Here is a 22,983-nt window from a genome sequence, read left to right on the forward strand (position 1 = left end):
TATATACAATAGAAGTCACTACATCAAATGGAGTATAAAAGGTTTTTTAACATCACTTAAGAAAGTGAGGGATAGTATAAGGGACATATTTTATGAAGGAGATAATATAGAAATTCATCCACTTATTATACTTAATGTAATTAGGGAATACAATTAGATATATAAAGAAGAAAAAAGGAAAGAAGAGAAAAAAAAAATAAAAGAAAAAGAAAAAAATAAAAACTGGTTATAATGCAGTTATTGCATAATATAAATTTGTCTTATCATGTCAGTGTACAGACTATCTTTTTTTAAGAATTACATCTAGTAAGTAACCCCCAATATTTCTGATAATAGTGTTTCTTTTTTGTTTTTGCAGAAAGTAGTTTGTGAGATGAGATATATTTAATAGCAAGGTTACTAAAGCCTTCCCATATAATTGAAGATGTGGCATTCCAATTTTTAGTCATGTAAAATTTAATAAGGGCACACGTGATAAGGACATGTTTTTTTTTATTTTTGGAAGTTGAGTCATGTTAATAGGAAGTATAGCTGTTTCCCATGACATGGTTGATTTTTCATATCCCATCTTCTCTAACCTAGCTCTTAAAGAGCACCATAGGTTGTGTACCTTGCTACATTTCCAATTGACATGGAGAATATTTGCAGTTTGGTTTGGGCAGTGAGGACATACAGGCGAGAAGCTGGAATTGAACTTATTTAGTTTTGATGGGGTATAGTATACATTGTTATTTATCATAATTTGTGTATATAGCAGCTTCTTAAAAGGAATGGATTTTATCATATTCTCAATGGCCAGTCTCTTATTTTCGTCTGTCAGAGATTGTTTTTTTTTTGCCAATAGTTTGAAAATAATAGAGAATTCCGGTGTTTTATTTTCATTACAAGTTTATATGCCCTAGAAATTTTTTCCCTTTCATCTCAAGGTTTTCTAGTATTAGTTTCTAAGTTAATATCCTGCAAGTCAACTTGTGTTTGTGATAATTTAGCATTTATGAAATAATGGATTTGGGTAAGAATAACAGTCTATTTCTTAGTAAAATTTATTTGGAGTCTTATTTGTTGTATATTGGATTCTCTCCATTGGTATATTTCCCATACTGTGAGATCTTTTATCAGAGGGTAATTTGTTAGATTTAAGGGTTTATTATTTATTAGTAGGTTGAGATTTACGTGGAGTGGTTGTATAAAGGCAAGAGCATCTAATAATTGCAATGATTTAAATAATTTCTATGTAGTAAGAATCATGTATTTAATTAGTGGGTGTATATTCTTCGTGGATATGCCATTTTGATGTACGTTTAAAAATGGTAGGGATTTTCTGTTATACTCAAGGGACTTCAGTTGTTCAGACTAGATTTTGGTCCATTGGGGTGTCCAGGTATTTACATATGGGTCATGGCTTATTATCTGTATTAGTTTGTAGGCAGTAATTATACTATAATAGAGTTTGAAATCAAGTAACCTCAATCCCCCCTTTATCTTTGGTAAGTACAAGTTTGTCATATTTAATTCTAGTGGATTTGGGGTACCATAAGAATCTTGATATAGCTTTTTCTATATCAAGGAAGAATTTTTGGGGAATATTTGATAAAGTAACATTTAGCTGAAAGAGTATTCGCGGTAAAAGGTTCATCTTAACAACACTAGGTTTTGAGAGTAATGACATATTAATATTCTTCCACCTATTGATATCACTTTCAATACTCGTCCATGTACAAAATAGGTTATTCTTTATCATATCCTTAAAGCCAGGAGTAAATATTATTCCTAGGTATTTTATCTGGTAACTTATCTTGATCTCACTCATGGGAAAGTAAAATTCCTTATGACCTATAAGATTCATGGGAAATATGTGGGATTTGTTTAGATTTAAATTATAGTTAGAGATTTCAGAGAACTCATCTATAGCTTTAAGTATTTTTGGGAGATCAGTAGTGGGACGTTGAAAATATATATTTAAGTCATCAGCAAAAGCAGAGAATATAAGATTTGTATTAAAGATTCTAGGTATGTGATGGAAGGTTTTTTGTGAAATAAACAGAAGGAGAGGTTCTAGATAAAGATTAAAGAGGTATGGGGAAAGAGGGCAACCTTGTCTTGTACCATTGGATAACAGTATAGGGTTAGTTGTAAGCTTATTTATCTGAATAATGGTAGAAACTTTCTGATATAGAACCTTAATTATCCTTATGAATTCCTGAGGAAAACCATATAAAAGCAATATAGTAAATAGGAAATGTAAATTAACTCTATCAAAAGCTTTGGTTGCATCCGCTGTGAGGACATATCTGGGGCATTTGTCACTGTTAAGAAGTCTGATAATGGTATCTAAAAGGAGAGTGTTATCACTTGTTTGCCTGTTTATCATAAAGCCCATTTGTTCTTGTGAAATGATAGAGGGGAGTACATTTTTAAGTCTATTTGCTATAACATGAGCTAGGATCTTAAGGTCAGTATTTATCAGGGCTATTCGTCTATAGTTTGCTGATCTGTTGGCTCAGAATTTGGTTTTAAAATTAGCACTGTTTTGGAGTAATTTAAATAATTATCTGTTATTCCATGTTGTATTATAAAGTTGAAAACTTTTAATAATACTTTGGAAATAGGTTCCATGAATAGTTTATAAAATGCAGAGGTATAGCCGTCAGGCCCAGGGGATTTACCCGCTTTGAGTTTGTTTATTGCAGCTTTTATCTCATTTAGTTGCAGGGGTGTTTTTAGGAGTCTTTTTTTATCTTCCATAAGTTGTGGAAATTTTATATTATGTATAAAATCACCAAAATTGTCTGTAGATGGTGATAAGGGTATATTGTATAGTTTCTTATATATGTCTTCAAAAGCATCTACAATATCTTGGTCCTTGTGCTTCACCAGTCCTTCACACACTATTTCTTTAATTCTCGGTGGGCCATTTTTTTATGTTAATTAGTCTAGCTAGGAATTTTGAAGGTGTTTGTACCCATTCTGAATAATGATTTATTGACCTTAATTCTAACAGGGAGATATTTTCTAAATAGTGTTTGTGTAATTGCTTTTGCCAGTCTATTACTTTTTCCTCCAGGTCTTTAGAGTTTTTTTTCCTGAAGTTCTAATTCAGCAATATTTATTTGAGTTTCTAGTTCCTTTTTAAAGTTATTGTACTTTTTTTTGAACCATGCAGATTTTTGGATAATTATACCCCTAACGACTGCTTTGGAAGCCGCTCATTGTATATCATAAGGAATTTGAGTAGATATAAAGTCATTTTGAAGTTGGGCTATGACATTCTAGATTTCTTGTGCTGTTTCTTGGTTTTGAATGATTTTAGGATTTAATGTCCAATTACTGAAATAGGGAACACTTTGTTTATATGTTTGAAAATTTATTAAGAAACATTTTCATTATGTGATCTATCTTTGTCTAGATTTAATAAAGCATTCCAGTCCCCACTGATGATATACAAATGATTTGGGTGGTTAGCTAGTATATTAAAGATTTCATAAATGAAGAGATGTTGATTAGAGCAGGGGCTATATATATTGAGTAAAGGTTTATTTAGAGTATGATATTCGCTAGTAAATAATATCCATCTTCCATTAGAATCAGCTTTAAAAGAAGTAATTTCTCCTTGGAAAGATTTATTTATTATAATGGCTACCCCCCCCCCCCCCCCCAGATAAAGACTTATGGCCTGCAGCTAATATTTGCTTAACCCATTTCCTTTTCCTTTCCCGATCCCACAGTTTTTCATCCAAGTGAGTTTCTTGCAGGAAGGTTACATTAGCCTTGCTTTGGTATGTGAGATGCATGTTTAAATCTCTTTCTTTATCCACTATACCTTTAACATTCCATGAGTCTATTGATACCATGTCTTAATTTACTTATCATGATGTTCATTGCCTGATAAGCAGAGAAATAGTAATAAAACGTGTCTGTTAGTGTGTTAAGCTTTAAAATTGATGCAGTGACTTCTAAACTCCTATACCCCAAATAGGTGCCTATCCACCCATCCCTCTGTACTGGTAATTGTGCATGAGTTGAAAAGCAAAGAAAATTATTATTTGAATTAGAGTTATATATACATTTAGCAGAGGGATGTCAAAAGTACCTAGAATGTTCCAAACGTGAACAATCATCAGCTACAGACTGAGCACAGCCTGCGCCTTTTACTTGTTATTTATAGTATAATGATTTTCTGACCTCTTAAAATAATATGTTAGTTATTCAATTAAATGGTGTGTGTATAGTAACAGAAAGTAAATTCTTAGAAAATATTTATAATAAGAGGCAATAATATGTTCTAGTTCTTAATATTTCAAAAGTTATTAAAAAGTTTACTAAACAACATTTTATATAGAACAAATCTAAAAGAAGCTTAAAAGAAAAGGCAGCACTTTGAAGTTCTAAAACAGTTAGAGTAATCATTTTATAAGCAACTAACTATATTCTTTAAAGCTACTGGAAATTTCATTTATATCTATACTGGCAATATACATGCAACAGCATCTGTCTTTGTTATCCAAATATACAAAAAATAAAAATATGACACCATAATCCAAAACTTGAGATAGATCGCATCCATATCCACTCATTTGTTTTCAACTAGTCAGTGTCACCTTCTCACATATGCATGCAAGAAAAGACTCTATTTATCATTTAGTCATAAACTCATTCAAATACAAACCAGTGAACATGCTATTAGGATAGTTATTAAGCAATATATAGGAACTTACTAATGTCAAAGTAATATACTAATTTAGGCTATTATAAAACAAAAGTCACAACCCAAATTGCATCACCCTGTTTCAAAAGCATTATTCAGAAAAGAAGAGTATTTCCCTGCCCCCCAGGATTAGTTAGAGCATTTCACCTATATAGTTGTATAATATTATACAAGAAAGCATAGCTGTACTCATTTGGGAGTGTTTAATATTTAAAGGTTTATAAGAAACCCATTGATCCAGATGTCATTTAACAATCCTTGTTTCTTGACATCTGCAGTGACTTAAAGAAAAGCACCTTTAAGTCATTTCCTTAGGCAGCCATACTTAGGTAGCTTTTAAGAATTTATAAATGAAAGGCAGTTACTAAGAGACAGTACCTTTGTTTATCCAGTGTAGCACAAGGTTTTGTAATACTGCAGGAAGGGAGGCTGAAATATTTAAAAGCAACTACATCCTTTTCTTTTCTAGAATTTTTCAAACGACTAGCATTTTCTTCTATTACATTCTTCTTTATAATTACAGCAGTGCAGAGGCTTGAAACATACAAATTGAGGTTTCTTTGATGAGAAAAGCAAAGTTTGGTTAAAAGTTGAATATTCATTGTTGTAGAGCTTTCCCGACTTGATTTAGTGTTTTTCCCATTCCCAGAGATGCACTGGGGCTGGAAACAAGTCATTAAAGACGTCATTAAAGTTGAAAGGTGAAAGGATCATACAGCTTCCTGATTTGAAGAGGATTATGGGAAACAGAATGCTGAAATGCTAAAATGGACCTCCAGGGCTGTAAAAATAAAAAATGGTTTTATTTTTAGCTTATTTTAAAATAGAAACATGCAGAATACCTTGCTGAAGCCCTCCAAATGTTTTGAGTTCAGAGAAGATGAATTGGGTTGTTTCAAGCAGGATTAACTTTGAAGAGATGCAGAAAGGTGGATTTTGCTTGCTCAGGGGTTTCAATGGATATTGTTTCTTCTTTGTGGTAGAAAATTAAAGATGCAGTGTATTTCATTTGAAAACTAATCTTGTTTTCAATAAGGTAAGCACAATATGTACTACGTTATTGTCTGTTTTGTTTAATTTCCAAAGGGAGATCTTAAGTTATTGTTATTTTATGTGCTCTCCATGTAAAGTTCTTTTTAGCTTTGCATGCTGCTAGTATTTGTTGAACATGTGCTGTATTATGCAGTCTGACATATATTTGCCTCAGAGAGTCACTTGTTTGTGCATGCCTTTTATATATATATATATATATATATATATATATGGGCTCTTTCCATTACTATATCATCCAAGAGTTCTTTATTTTTCAAAAGAGAGCTTAGTATTTATTTTATTACTGAATTAAGTTGTGTATTGTCAAAGCTCTCTGGAATTCCTCTTATGATAAAGTTATTATGCCTGCTTCTGGCTTCAAGATCTAACATTTTTTGTTGTAATTCTTTAATTGTGTTGTTGCTGGTCTGAAACCTTTGCTGAAGTTAATTTATTTTTAGTTCATTTTCCATAACTTTGGCTTCACTTTGCTCTAGTCTAAGCATAATTTGGTCCAGAGTAGAGCCAAATGCAGTTTATTTGCAAAACTTTGCACTTTTAATGGTTGCAGAGCATTTTTAAGGCATTCCAATGTTAAAGATTGTTCCTGTTTTGATCTTAGAGACATCTTAGCAGCTTCTTGTTGCAGCTTGTTAGTTTTTTGCCTTTTGGGAGTGACGTCTTTCTCAGGAGTAGTAATCATAGATAGTTTAGTTTTTGTGATTAAAATTTCCATTTTATCTGGTTGATTCTCCATTCGACTTCCAAACTTAGATGCTTGGTGATAGTGCAGAATTTTTTAGTAGTAAATCCTGTTCTGAGAGATACTTTCTCCTTTTTTTGTGTTAGGCCTGTTAATCTGGAAGAATCCACACCATGCGGTTCAGGGCTCAACTTCCATCAAGTAGATATTTTCCTTCAAAAAGAAAGTTAGATGCTTTCAAATATTGCAGAATTTTTTAGTAATAAGTTGTGTTCTGAGAGATGCTTTCTCCTTAATTTTTGTGTTAGGCCTGTTAATCCGGAAGGATCCACACCATGCGGAATTTCAGCAAAAAGGTCAGATTAGAGTTTAGGTTGCAGGAGCTGCACTGTTAGTGTGCTTACAGGCTGTCCACCATTTTGGAATGCCTGTTGCACACCATTCTGAATAAGAAAGAAACTTAAAATTGCAATGTAAGAAAGGTGCTGTTCAGCTCTGGTCTCATGTAAAACATCAGCCATCACAGAATGACTTCCCTACACATACATGATGTGAAATTGCTCAAAGGTTAGTAGTCCACAGAAAAGAAATTGGTGAATGGCATTTTCCCACAAGAAGTAATTGATGGTATGATTTCTAATTTTCTGCCAGCAATGATTCACTTACTTTATACTACTACAGTTTCTTCCTTTTTTCTGTCTTACCGTATACTAAAGCTTCATATACTACAAAAGACGTTTATGACTGCACTAATGTGTTACAACTTTCGAAACTGTGACATATTTAGCTCTCTGACATCCTCTCTCTCTCTGTCAGTGCACAGAAGATAGATTGTATATTACAAAGAATTGTAAGCCAGTCTTTTTGATCACAACCAAGTTCTTAGTTTTCAAAATGAATGTTAATAGTCACCTCGTGAGCTGCTTCACTATACAGTTTAGGTGAATCTCTTGACACCATTTACTGAAAAAATAAACTTGGTTATGATCCGAAAAAAGAAGTTATGTACTCACCACAGCATTCCATGTGTGTTATCCATCTCGCCTTTATTCTGTACTAGTTGGGTTTGGAACCAATGATCGGTTCCGACTCGGATTATACAAAAGTTCGAAGACTTCCACCGGCTTGTGGCTGTAGCCCTATCCTATCATGCTTAGGGAAGATTACCCAGATCTTCTTTGCAGATATTTAAAACTAATGCGAAGAAACTATTGACATATGTAACAGACCAATGAAGAGAGTCAGACATTATATTCCAATCACAATTGCTCGGTCCTCCAGGAGTGAAAGGCTGGGGGATGGAGGGTTGGGCATAAGAATGAAGGTGAGATGCTCAACATGCATGGAACGTTATGGTGAGTACATAACTTCTTTATGTTATGTTGCTCTATCTCACTTTCATTCTTTGCTGGTTGGGACAGTGTCCCTAGCACCATCTTTCTTGGGTGGCTCAAGGGAGAATACTCTTCAGAATAGTGGACCCAAAGGAGGCCCTGTTCCTGGAGGCCAAATCCACTTTGTAATGAGTGATAAAGATATGAGGCTTTACCTGTGTTGCTGTGGCACAAATAGTATCCATAGGTTGCCTCACCTGAAAGGCAGATGAGGTTGCTATAGCCCTTGTAGAATGACATTTTACCTTTCCTGGAAGTTCTCTGTTTTGAGATTTGTAAGTAAAGGTAATGCAATCTGTAAGTCATTTTGAAAGCGTGACCTTTGATATGGGAACACCCTTTTTTTTCTGAAAATGATACAAATAACTGGTCAGATTTCCTGTAATCGTTTTTTCTATTTAGGTAGAAACATAATTGCCTATGCACATCTAGATGGTGTAATTTATACTCTGCCCTGTTGCCATATTTGGGGAAAAAACACAGATAAGTTTATGGATTGATTCAAATTAGATTCTGAGTACACTTTGGGTAGGAAGGACAGGTTTGTTCACAGAGATATTCAGTCCTTGTGGAAAATCATGTGGGGGGGGCTTATTGACAATGCTTGTATTTCTGATACCCTTCTAGTAGAAGTGATGGCTACCAAAAGGGTTGTCTTCCATGTTAAGAACTTTAGGTCACAGGATGATGTAGGATCAAAGGGGGGAAGAATCAAACTGGATAAAACAAAGTTTAGGTCCTATGGCACTGTGGGGTCTGATGGGAGACATGAGTAAAAAGGTACCCTTCAGGAAAGCTTTGCAAAGTCAGTGGGACATTAGTTTTAGTCCCATTTATCCTATATGATAGTTGGATATAGCTGCTAGTTGAACTCGACTAGTAGCCATAGCTGCACCCTCATTAAAAAAACTTTGACAAGAAGTCTAATACAGACATTATAGGGGCAGTGAAAGGGTCAATGTGATTATTTAAGGCCCAACAGGAAAATGTTTCTACTTACTTTAGTATAACTTCCTGGTTGAAGCCTTATGAGATGAAATCAAGATATGTTTCACCAAAGGGGAAATGTTAGAAAGCCTGGCTATGTGTGGAACTGGAGTAGCCAAGCTGTCAACTTGAGGGTTTGAACCAATGGATGGAGCTTCCCTGAGGAATGAGTCAGGAGGTCTGGAACTGGGACCAGAATCAACGACTCCTCCTAAAGATGGGGCCAAAGAAAGGGGAACCATATTTGATGTGGCCAGTATGGAATGACTAGTATTCCCAACGAGCTGGCTTTCTGAAGGACTTTTGGAATCAAAGCAAAGGAGGAAAAGGCATAAAGGAGACCCGGGGCCAATCATGTATGACTGCATCCCTTGCTGACTCCCCTGGGAGGGGGGGATTAGGGCAAAGTAGCTGCTGCACTTGGCATTCATGGATGTGGCAAGAGATTTCAGCAAGGCTGGCCCCACTTGCATTAAACCTTTTCCGCAACTTCCTGTTTTAGGGACCACTCCTGAGGCATCATAATAGCTCTGCTGAGTTTGTGTAATATCACATTGGATTTCCCCAGGATGTGCATTGCTGTCAGAAAACATTTGGAAAAGACTGCCCACCTCCATACTCTTTGGGCCTCTTGACAGAGGGAGTAAGACTTGGTTCCTCCTTGTTTGTTTATGTACCACACAACTAAAATGTTGTCTGTCTGTATCCCGATCATTCCTAGAGGGAGTCTTGCAATGCTTGCAAAGTTAGAAGCACAATTCTCAATTCTAGGATGTTGATATGCAAGTGGGTCTCATGATCCTGCCAACTGCCCTGGACTGTCTTTCCCAGATAACCCCCCCCCCACCCTATCTGGGAAGTGCCCATGGTCACTGTGACTAATGGCTATGGAAAAACAAATGGTCGGCATAGGGTCACCTGAGTGGAATGAAGCCACCAACAAAGGTCTTTTTTGCAAGATTCTGTAATAATAATTTGGTGAGACATAGGTAGCTCCTGCATGGACCACTGAGTGAACAGCAGCCACTGCAAAGTTTTCATGTGCAGGTGAGCTAATGGTATCAAAGTTATTGCTGCTGCCATGGTACCCAAAACTTGCAGGACAGTCCTTGCTTGCACTATTTTCTTGGACAGTAGATTTTTGACTTGATGATGTAGAACTTTAACTCTTTCAGGGGGAAGCTTGGCCAACTGTTGTTTCGTATCTAGATCTGCTCCTATAAAGATGACATGCTGAGATGGTAGCAAGGCAGATATATCGTAATTTACTGTGATTCCTAGGTGAGAGCAAAGCTGTATGGTGGTGTCTCTCACTCTTGTTAGTAGATGCTTGGTGGTGGCAGTTAGGAGCAAATCGTCTAGGTATGGAAAAACTCGGAATCTTAGGCACCTTAAGTGAGCCATGGCTACTGCCATGCATTTGGTGAACTCTCTGGAGGCTGTACTGAGACCAAAAGGCAGAGCTTGAAACTGGTAGGGACTGGCTCCCACCCAAAAGTGCAAATGACTCCTGGATCACCTGTCCATTCTGATGTGGTATTAAGCATCCTGGAGGTCTGTCAAGCACACCCAATCATCTTTTCCCAGGAAGGGAAATATCAACTGTAGTGTCACCATATGAAACTTTGATTTCTTCACGGACTTGTTTAGTCTGCTGAAATCCAAAACCGGTCTCCAGTCCCCTGTCTTTTTTGGAACTAAAAAGAACCTTGAGTAAGCTTTATATCCAATTTGATCTGCGGGGACAGATTGGATGACTCTTTTGTCTAGCAATGTTTGTATTTCTAGAGCTGTGTGATCCCTTTGACTTGGTAGAACATCTGGCATGGATTTTGTTTTTAAGGGGAAAAGGGAATGTAAAAACCTCTGGATGGGATCACTTGTACCCCTTTGTATTTTATTTCTAGCCAGGTGCTTGGATACAAAGATAAACGACCCCCAACTGCCTCCAGAGATGGACAGATGGGCCTCCTTTCAGGAATGCTTAAAGGGCTTACCAAGGAAGGAGTCCCTGTCACCCTGGTTCTGCCGACCCCCTCTGCTGCATGGTCAGCATCTTCTATTGTTACTCCCCCCTCTGCCACTGGGGAAAGGATCACTGTGTGTGTCCTAGAAAGCTCTCTGCAATTTTTGAAACCACATTTCCCCCCTTCTGACCTTTAGGGTAAGGTCTGGTAGGTAGGGAGAAATGAACTCCAATGGCAGAGAGAGTCTCCTTCCTGTTCACACATGGTTAGTGTGTCTTTAACTTTTGGCCCAAACAAGGACAAGCCATTAAAAGGGCATTAATAAAGGAAGACTTAAATGGATCCATGAAATCACATAAGCGCATCTATGAATGTCTCCTTAAGGAAATTCCTGTACCTGCTGCCCTACTTGCACCATCAGCTGCATAAGAAATGAGCATCATGGAGGAGTTTACCACTGAATTTAAGGTGGAGAGTTGACAGGAAACTTTATCTGAAACCCCCATAGCTATCAGAACATTGGAGGGTATCTCTTAGCTCCTTCAGGAGATCCCACTGAAGCCTAGTAAAATGGGCCAGGTAATTCAGTGACCTGAGAGCAAATGATGCTGAAGAAAAGGTGTTCTTTCCATAGCTGTCCATTGTACCAGACTCTCTGTTCGGCAGATGGACAGACGAGGATGTCTCTTAAAGCTCCTTTTTGGTGGCTGCCATCACCATAGCATCTCCTGGGACATCCTTGCTAAGGAACTCCTTGTCCAAAGGTGCAGTAAAGAACTTATTTCGCCTCTTAGGAACAGATTCCATCGAGTCTGGAGACTCACACTCCTTTTGACAAACTACATTCATGAGCTAGTCAAAAGGTGGGGACACCCAAGAGGTGGAAGGGCGAGAACTGCACGCCTCCAGGTATACAAACTCATCCTCAGAAGGGGTGTTGGGCTTCCAGACACCTAAGTATTTCCTGGATGTCCTAATACATGACATCCTCAGATGGTGACTCATCGAAGTCCATATCTGATGTAATGGACTCCTCTGGCGAGTTTAAATGCTTCCTCTTGCATAATCTCTTTTGAGGGACCTCTTCAGAAGGGTAATCCAGAGAGGTTTTGGAAGAGGGAGCTTCACCCAATGGGGCAACCTGAGGCTTTGGGTCTCCATGTCTGTGTGGATATGATGGCACTGAGGTAGACACTGGCACCTTAGGGAGAAGAATTCCCGAATCTGAGAGCGGAGCTGCCCATGGTGACAGCATGAAAGCCCCACGACCCTGATCCAAAGAAGCCTTTGGCTTCAAAGAACAGAAGGCATCACAGGAACCAAGGCAGTGGGCTCCTAGGCCAATGTAGGAGCCGAGCTCACCCGCTCCAAAGCCCCGAGAGGCAAGTTCAGATCAGACAGCTGTCCCTTCACCGGACCCGACCTGAGAACGACGGCTCCTAAACTCCTCAAATTCCAATGGATCTGAGGCAGTTGGAGCGGTAGTCAGGCCTGAAGATCCTGGTGCAGGTCTCGGTACTGATGGTTCCACTTCAATTGGGTCCAGGCATTCTGGATCCGAAGTCCCCAGATTGGGTCGGAGGAGGAATCAATGAAGGGAAGGTAGTCTCCGTCGGCTCTGAATCCCTCTGGGTTGGAGTCGACAGTATCTTGGCCAGCTCTGGTGTCCATAAAAGTCTCATCACCACACGATCCACATAGTCGTCAGAGAGGCTCCTGGAGGATTGAGAGGAGGGGGTAGGATACCACACTGGTTGCAGCAAAGCAGATCTAAGAGTTGGGAAGACTGGTTCCAGAACTGGGGACCGACTCCAAATTTTAAACTCCATCGGTCCCGAAGCCACAGTAGGAGCCAAGGAGGAAGGTTTTTTAGGCTCAAAAGCCTTCAGGTCAAAGGATGGCTCTTTTGCTACTTTTTTGGTCAGTTCTGAATGAGAAATAGAAGTTAATGCTCTCTTTCCCAACTTCTCTGATCTGAAAGACAGAGATTTTGGTGTTTTAGATGTACTTGGAGTCTTCTTCATAGCCTCTGCGAAAGGGGCCTTTAATAATTCTCTTAATATAAGCTTGTTCTTTCTCACAAGCAAACTGAAAGCATGACAAAAAGGCAAATGACTCCTGAAGGTGGACTGCACCTAAACAATGAACACAACTAATATGGTTATCAGTCAATTACATGTTCTTGCTACATTTATCATATTTCTTAAACCCAGAGGGTTTAGATTCTTTTGGATCTTAGATTCTTTTCGTCTAGATTCTTTTGGATCCTTGGACATTATATATTAATCAACAATCAACCACTAATAACAACACTAGTAGACCATAACAGCAACCCAAAGTTTTAATATGAAACAGAAACAAGGAGGGGTAGTTCTCTAAGTTAAATAAATTTGCCTCTAACTAGAGAAAGAAGAAATATAAGAAGAGAAGGAAGGCCCTCTAAGTTAAATGGGCCAATGGCAGCCCTCTAAATAAAACAAGCTATCAGGGGAAACAGCAGTTGAGTTAAAACAAGAATCAAGACTTTTCTCCAAGCTGTCTAACTTAAATAAGCTTGGATAATAATTTGAGAAAGGATATCTGGGATAGGAAGGTTAGAGAAAGAAAAAAAGCCTAGAGGTAGAAATGAAACAGCCAACAATAAAGCCAACACTTACTGAGCTAAAACTAAACTATTAACACTCTAAAAGGTTTTCAAGAACAGTAAAGAGAACAATTTTAATAATTTCAAACAATTAGTTAGAGAAAATATTTCCAGAGCCTGAATGGAAGCACCTGATATTGTTTAATTGATTAATCTTCCCTAAGCATGATAGGATAGGGCTACAGCCATGAGCCGGTGGAAGTCCTTAAGCTTTTGTATAGGCGAGTTGGAACCGATGATCAGTTCTGAACCCAACCAGTACAGAATAAAGGCAAGATATGACAACATGACATCCTGATTTTTAATATACTTTAAGTACAGTTATTTTTACATTCATGTATAATTTATGTAAACCTGTACTATGAATTTAACTAATTTTAACAGCATAGCTTATTTTTAATAAGACCTCAGAAACATATTACAAATGTGCTTCATATGTTGTATTTATTTTATCATCTCACTCATTAAATTATCCCTGCTCACCTTTTTATTCGTTCCTCAGACTTTTCTTATAAAAGCATCACTCTTCACTGTAGTTTACAGAATTCCACAACCTAATTATACAAGCAGCACTTAGCTATCCTGTTTTATAATGAAACAGAACCACGAGTACAGCAGAAAATGGTTATCCTACTAGTGAATGAAGCTTGACCTCTCAAGCTTAGACTTCCCAATCCCCAATATGCCCACAATTGGACATGTTCTATAGCAAATCACTGTTACCAAGTTGTTCAAGATGGGATTCCCTTTTTGGGAGAATTTCCCCCTTCTACTAGTAATTGTGACCACAGAATTGGTATATATAAGTTTAGGGGGATGGGGCGCTTGCTGCAAAAATACTTTAAAAAGTGTTTTTCAACAAGAACTTATCAGCGAATGCAGGTTCAGGATTCTAGTCCTTAGTGCATTTGCTTTCATCCACTCATACTGGAAGTTCAAAAAAGTGAGGAGCAGACTGATGGTGTTTCCATATGCAGAATTTAGTAGTTCAGTTTCCCCAAGAAAAAAATGTGTGTCTACATGCATGTTGCTTTAGTGGATTTGGATAATTTTTCTGATGAAGTCTGAGGTACCAGACTTAGTTGTCTTTTTAAGCAAGATAATTTTTTTAATTGAAATTTACAACTAATTTAAAGAAATTTTGTGCTGCAAAAGTTAAAAAGACTGTAAAATCACTACTCAATTTGGTCTAAGAGAGAGAGAGAGACACACACAGACAGACAGAAAGACTGCAGTACAGTTCATATTCAGCATATTGGGATAAAAAAGGATTCTCTACTAGGATCATGCTGTTCAACCTCTTAGCCCAAGAAATCTGGACATAGCCTCACATAATTTATTTATTATTTTATTTATTTGACATTTGTTAATGTCAAATGGGGGTACAAAGGCCCAAAACAGGGATAGAATTTGAATATTGCTCTTATAAACGTAGAAAGTTGCTAGAATAACATGTATGTATTAAAATGCATTTTCTAAAGGATATTAAATCTAAAACTCAAATCTATGACATTATTTGCTTATTTCATTCCTCAGGTCATCCTAGTGTTTTTCCAGAAAGCCAAACATTTTATGAGAACAGACCAAAAATTTGAGACAAAAACATTAATATTCTGCTAACATCTGGATGGTTGGGAGGTATGACTAGTATTTGTAGTTACTGAGGATGCTTCAAGACACATTCTACGAGTGTAGTGGCAACAATGTTACAAAATCAGCCAGGTCAACATATTTTAAAACAACTGGATATAAAGTATTACACACTTGAGAATATACAGTGATTCTAATCTGTTTAGTGCACATTTTATGTTCCCCCTATCCTTAAGTATGGATATCTAATGCATAAAATCTAAATCCTGTAACATTTCTTTCATGACATTCTGTCATGCAGCGTTGGTGAGCACTTTTCCTCTTCTTAATGGCATGTACATGTTCCTGCATCCTTAACCTAATCATATGCATATGTACCACTTTTACTTAAGGCAACTGCAAAAGATACCATAAGTTACAAATAAACCGGTACAAGCAAAAGTTTCTCTGACCATAAAACATTTCTTGTTAGTCATTGTCTCACAGCCCTTACATACTATTTAAAAACACTTCATTTAAACAAGAAAATGTCCCTGTTCTGGAAAAAACAAAAACAAATGGGCTTTGTACAGCCAACTTTAAAACACAAATTTTCATTAATTTTACACATTCCATCAAGAAAAATTCAGACCTCTCTGAAACACTTTGCATACATTACATAAAGTGCAACCTTGAAGGCTCCAAGCTGAGGCACTAGTTCCTTTTTAATATGGATATAAAAAATCTTTTGGTTTTTCCCAGTTAGGGGTTGCCACAGTGGATCACCAGTCCTCTACTGATTGGCAGTGGATTTTTACTGTGTCGAATTGCCAGTCTGGTGCCCAACCTTCAAAGAAAGAGCACCCACACATGCATGCACCTACCTGCATGTCTTTAATGTTCACTCAACCATGAGGAGGACATGCAGACTCCACACAGAAAGCACTCCAACCGAGAATCGAACCGCAGAACTTCTTGCTGTCAGACAAAATAAAGTTTCCTTTACTTCTACAGTGCTTTTTAATTTTTTTAGGTAATTTACATAATTCTGCATCTACTAATAAAACCAGTTAACTGGGTCATATTATTTGCCTTACAGCCATGCTGAAGTTACAAAAAAGACAGGTGGAGACAGGTGTAAATAGTTGCAAGGTGAGTAGAAAGTCAGCACATTGTTTCACAGTCCTTTGGGCTGGTCACAGGACATTTACGGCTATCTGGATTCTTTATGGAAGGAACAAAGGCTTCTTACTGGAGCCATTTTATTGACCTCACCATAGCCATTGGTCTTGATGAACACTCAGTTCTCCTAGTCCATCTCACTAAAATAGGCATTAGCAATGACTCACTGCCCTGGCTAAATTTCAACTCAACAACCTCTTCATCAGTCTCTCAGCAGAAAGGTGTCCCCCTCCAAAAGATCTATTCTGGCACCTCTCCTGTTTTCTGTCTACATTAACTAACTACCTTTTGCCTTACCTCATCTTTCTGTCCTGCTTTATACTGATGACATAGTCCATTTCTTCTCTGTGTATAATGTCATTTGCCTGTTGAATTTATCTCAAAATAAGACTGAAATAGGCCAAGTGGAATCAGTGCTCTACTCCAGTCAACAAATTCAAAATAAATAAATAAATACCCTATTTCTCCCGTGAAAAGGCCCAGCCCTCAGTCTAACTTCCTGTAATTTTCTTTTAAGGTGTAAGAAAGTATTCATCATAGTAGTTTTCCAAATTATTAATTTACCACCCAAAACATTAACTTCTCTATGACAAATTCCCTCATGTAAACCTGAGCCCCCGAAGGTTTTGTTTTATGCACTCACAAATATCATAAAAATACCTCACATCTCATTTATTGATGAATTACAAGTCAGTTACATAATGCAAATATATGACGACATTCTCTGAAATAGGGGAAACTGTAAATAAATTCATATTTAAATGTGGCCATGTGAATGTTCACGTATGGGAGGACAAAAAAAACCCCATCAGAGTGGCTCTCACCTTCCAGTACTAACTATTATTGTACGTAAAAACATTCTGAGTAAGACAGAAAAAGTAACGATCAAAAGAAAAAGGATTATGGACCCTCCACCATAGCAGAAGCTACTGCCTATTTGACCTTCACATGAACAATGGAGGAATAAACAAGCAAGAAACATTCCATCAATGCTCAGACATACTCGTTTTGCCATAAAATCTTTGTCAGTTTAAATAACACATCTGTGGCGTCTTTTGTATATGATGGATTTTTATTTCTGTACTTTTCACAAGCTGAATGAATGCCACATTATGCTGATAAGATCCCAGCCCTGAGACTACTTTCCTGGGTGTGGGGTACATCCAATCTTTATGGACTTTAGGCAAAGAATAAAACAAAGCCCTAATGGACAGGGGCAGCATTGTTTCTTAATATCTTTCCTTTTATAAAAACACAGTTCAATCTCTCAAGAAAAAAGGGAAAACAATTAATGGTTAAAACTCCATCAGGTCTCTGTTAGCCTTTCATACTTACTAGTTTTTAAGGGTAGTTTGTCACATCCTGTCATATGCTTGTCTAGTAAGGATGACAGTGTTGCCACCCTTATTTGCTGGATCTGTCACATACCTGTTCTTTCATTGACTTAATTTCTATAGTGTTTGCTGTTTACCTTTTGCATTATTAAAATACCTATGGTTCTTCAGATATTCCAGAAAAACCTTTGCTTATTTCCTGATGAAAGTGCCTTTCAAAACCATTAATAACATCATTATGTATATTAGGTATAGGAAATTCTTCTGGGATTTATATGCGACACTTGTAAATGCACGTGTTACAAATTACAAACAAATGAACTACTTTCATATGATTAAAAAAAATCATTTTTATCATCACCTTGTATATCCTCAGGAGTTTCACTACATAAAGCTGACGGAATATCATAAACTGACAGGTTTTGAAAAAAAGGTAATTTAATTTCAATAACATGGTTAAACAAGCCCACAAGTATACTTTATGCATTACTTGAGAAGGAGAAGGCACAAATATCAGGATTAAATTAGAAGCATTAATAATGGCATTATCTAAACTTAAGTAAAAAAACTGTGCAACTTTTATGCGGGAAAACCAGTCACTTGCTGTTTAGGCTACTTTGCACCTTATCCTGTTGTTATTTCTACCCCTGCCTCATCATCTGTCTCATATCCCACTGTGCAGTACATGTCAGCTGGAGAAAGTCCCCTCAATATCCTCAGCGCTGAACCCTACCTCCATTAAGTATATACTTACTCCATGATTGTACAACCATAGAGAAAAAACAAAAGACCACACACAGTGCATCACAAACACAGACTATACCTTCAGTTATTGTCTAAAGATATATTTCACTGTATGATGTTTTATAGTAATTGTAACTCAATGACATTAGATTTCAATAAAATTTGTTTCAATTATTCAGCTTCATTGTTTTGAGACTATACTAAGTGCTGCCGAATCAATAGATGGATCCTGTTATTTACACTTGTGAAAAAAATGTTGTTTGCAGGCTAATCATTGCACTTAGACATTTTGTGCAATGTTTAATTCCTTGTATACTATAATGCTTGTGATTTAGTTTGCATCCATGTCATGCTAATCACTTCAAAGAGACGGCTAATATTTTGACAGCAGAATATCAGTCTTTTTTGAGCATGGGAAAATAAATACAATAAAAAAAATGTCAAATAAGTAACCCTTCCACAATTTGTCATTTTGATATGTGACTGAAGTGTTTAACGAAAGGATTCAGTTAAAATCAATAAGTATATTGCTTTTGTACTGTTACTACAATATTTCACAGAAAGACTGTCAATACTACTTATAGTAAAAAGGTTACTTTTATCTAGATTAAAAAGATAGGAGATGATATTTATTTATTATTTGATAACCAGATGGGTGGGATAATCTACTGACTTTTTTTAGCCATGGCACTAGCTCCAGAAGCAGAAATACAAAATGTATCCCAATGTACAACTTTAATAAACATTTAAAATACAACATGGAATCAGCTACTAGTCAGTATAGTCTAAGTAAAATTGGTAAATACACACACATTTTATATAAATATATATGTACATATATACACACACACACACACACACACACACACACACACACACACACACACACACACACACACACACATACACACACACACACACACACGTCATCATCATCTTCTTTCGGCTGTTCCCGTTAGGGGTCGCCACAGCGGATCACCTGTTTCCATTTCTTCCTGTCCTCTGCATCTTGCTCTGTCACACCAACCACCTGCATGTCCTCTCTCACTACATCCATAAACCTAATCTTAGGCCTTCCTCTTTTACTGTTACCTGGTAGCTTCATCCTTAGCATCATTTTCCCAATATACTCAGCATCCCTCCTAAGCACATGTCCAAACCAACATAATCTTGCCTCTCTGGCTTTGTCTCCAAACCTTCCAACCTGGGCTGACCCACTAATATACTTATTCCTAATCCTATCCACCTTCGTCACACCCAGTGCAAATCTTAACATCTTTAACTCTGCCACATCCAGCTCAAACTCCTGCCTTTTTGTTAATGCCACTGTCTCCAAGCCATATAACATAGCTGGCCTCACTACCCTCTTGTAGACCTTCCCTTTCACTCTTGCAGGTACGTGTCTGTCACAAATCACTCCTGACGCTCTTCTCCACCCACTCCATCCTGCCTGTACTCTCTTCTTCACCTCTCTTCCACACTCACCGTTACTCTGAACTACTGACCCCAAGTATTTAAACTCATCCACCTTCGCCACCTCTACTCCTTGCATCCTCACCATTCCTCTATCCTCCCTCTCATTCACACACATATATTCTGTCTTAGTCCTGCTGACTTTCATTCTTCTTCTCCTCTCTAGAGCATATCTCCATCTCTCCAGGGTCTCCTCCACCTGTTCCCTACTCTCACTACAGATCGCAATGTCATCTGCAAACATCATAGTCCACAGGGACTCCTGTCTGATCTCATCTGTCAACTTGTCCATCAACATTGCAAATAAGAAAGGGCTCAGAGCTGATCCTTGATGTAACCCCACCTCCACCTTAAACGCATCTGTCACTCCCACCGCAGACCTAACCACTGTCACACTACCCTCGTACATATCCTGTGCCACTCTTACATACTTCTCTGAAACTCCTGACTTCCTCATATAATACCACAACTCCTCTCTAGGCACCCTATCATATGCTTTCTCTAAGTCTACAAAAGCACAATGCAACTACTCCTGACATTCTCTGTACTTCTCCATCAACACACACACACACACACACATACACAAAATATATATTATAATTCTGGCAATATCAACACAGAGTTTGCATTGATCTAACAAGTAGAGTGCTATGTGAGATGAAACATTATGAGATTACCCATAGTCATAGCAGCAGCTGTAGGTAGATTCGGTCAAGAGATGTTCTTTAAATCCTGTAACAGTTTCTTGATTTTTAACTTAACTAGGCAAGTTGTTTCAGATGACAGGTACCAGTCTAGAAAAGGCAAAGGCTCCTTCACCTAACACTGGATTTAAAAAGAGTTCATGCAAGGAAAACTTCTGCTTGAGAGCTTCTAAGTCCATATCTGTTTTCTAGCGTTAACTTTAAAAGGAGGTAGTAACCTTTATTTAATAACTTGAAGATCAGTGTATTGAGAATAAGTATTCTCCTGTTATGTACAGACAACTAATTAGTTTTCTCGGGTCTATATTAAAATCACGAAACCTCACATACGCGAATACCAAGACGTTGACACATAAATAGCGAACCGTAAACACACCGAATGTCCTGAAGAGCGAAATTTGAAATATCGAATTGTCATAGTTGGCCAACCCCACCGGCCACTAAGCACTACCTACACAAACAAAATAAATAATCCACACTTCCCCATATCTACACTTCACCCATATATTCCATATCCTAATCAAACATTCACCACACACAAATGTACCTAACTGTAAACAAACAACACCCAACTACAGGAAAAGTATAGTTTACGTATACATTCAGCTACACAACTATATTACTATACATACACTTAACATAACCCTACTTCTAACCCTAAAGTAAAGGTTGCATGTATTACTATAACCCTAAGGTCCGTAACTATTGCACACTTACGTTAGGGAGCTATACCGGATAAGGGCCAACTATGACGATTTGATATTTCGAATTTCGTGGTTCAAGACATTCGGTGTTTTTGCGATTCGCTATATATGTGTCAACGTTTCAGTGTTCACGTAAGTGAGGTTTCGCAATTTTAATATAGACCCGTTTTCTCAACTAAGCTGCAAAGGTGCAGCAAGGGGTTTAATAGTATAACATACCTGCAGTTTTTATCATCAGTAATCTAAATTCTATGGGTATTGTTGGCTGAATGCAGTACTAGCAATGACAGACCATATCCAAGTCTGGGTATTCATATGTTTTTGGCAATAACTAAATGGGTAGCTGGAGAGAGAACATGAATGATATTTTAACATAGTTTGAGTTGAGCCAGGTCTTTATTAGTAATCCCGTCTATGTGTGTGATAAAAGTGAGAGCTGAGTCAACTATGAGGCCTAGATATTTCTGTTCAGTACCTAGATATTTCTGTTCAGTGACAATGGGGATGGTATTTTCACTGTGATTTTTTAACAGACTAGATGGAATAATTAATATTATATTGGTTTTGTTGGGGTTAATTATATGCTTGTTAGAGAATGACCATTTGCATTGTTGCGCAAAGTTATCCTGTAATTACTTATGTAATTTGGAATGGCTTGTACTGGATTGTAATATCAGTATGTCATTAGCAGCTATGTTACATGGGTTGGAGACAGTGGCATTGACAAAAAGGCAGGAGTCAGAGCTTGAAGTGGCAGAGTTGAAGATGTTAAGATTTGCACTGGGTGTGGCGAGGATGGACAAGATTAGGAATAAGTATATTAGAGGGTCAGCCCAGGTTGGAAGGTTTGGAGACAAAGCCAGAGAGGCAAGATTACATTGGTTTGGACATGTGTTGAGGAGGGATGCAGAGTATATTGGGAAAAAGATGCTAAGGATGAAGCTGCCAGGTAACAGGAAAAGAGGAAGGCCTAAGATATTGTTTATGGATGTGGTAAGAGAGGACATGCAGGTGATGGGTATGACAGAGCAAGATGCAGAGGACAGGAAGAAATGGAAACAGTTGATCTGCTGTGGCGACCCCTGACGGGAGCAGCCGAAAGAAGAAGATTAGTATACATTACCAGGTTAAGGTTATAAGTATATTTAGGAAACTTACAATATGACTTTGAACAGGTGGAAAGTGTGCAACATAACAGATAATTAGTAATAATATATACTTTTATGTGTTATATGTTAGGAATCACATTTAAGAATAAATACAATTATTTCAGAGATGCTGAAGTGTAATTGTATTTTAAAAGCTAAGTTTGACTTTTAATTGAATTACTTTTCTTTTTATCTTAAAATGAACATGTTTCAATGACATCTGTGTAAAAAATATGTCTCATTTGGTCATAAGTAGAAATCAGATAAATTAAAAGTAGGAATGATTGACATTGTAAAATTTTATACTTTAAGTATCAAGTGATTATTCAAGTTTTTTATAACATATATAAGCATATCCATATCTGTATCTATAAAATCTATAAATCTATGTGTGTGTGTATGTGTGTACATATATATATATATATATATATATATATATATATATATATATACATACATACATATATGCATATACGTATATATTTATACACACACACACACACACACACACACACACACACACAGATAGAGAACAGTCACTAAATAGCTAGGATGTTATTCAGTTTTTCTTTTTCTGGGTCAAGGAGATAGGTAGGATTTTAGGAAGTTACTGCTCATGCTACATTATAAGATAGTATGAGATACACATGCTTGTTTTCAAGGCATAAAATTGTACACTAATGGGTTCATTAT

General features: G+C 37.2%; 1 protein-coding gene across 1 annotated transcript in view; it reads right to left on the reverse strand.

The window, feature by feature from the left end:
* LOC122791368 (mucin-6-like) overlaps window positions 1–22,983 on the reverse strand; it is a 451,712-nt gene that overhangs the window by 142,318 nt on the left and 286,411 nt on the right. The window lies entirely within an intron of this gene.

Source organism: Protopterus annectens, chromosome 17.part0, assembly GCF_019279795.1.
Source record: "Protopterus annectens isolate FY-2018-M chromosome 17.part0, PAN1.0, whole genome shotgun sequence".
NCBI classification, from domain to species: Eukaryota; Metazoa; Chordata; order Ceratodontiformes; family Protopteridae; genus Protopterus; species Protopterus annectens.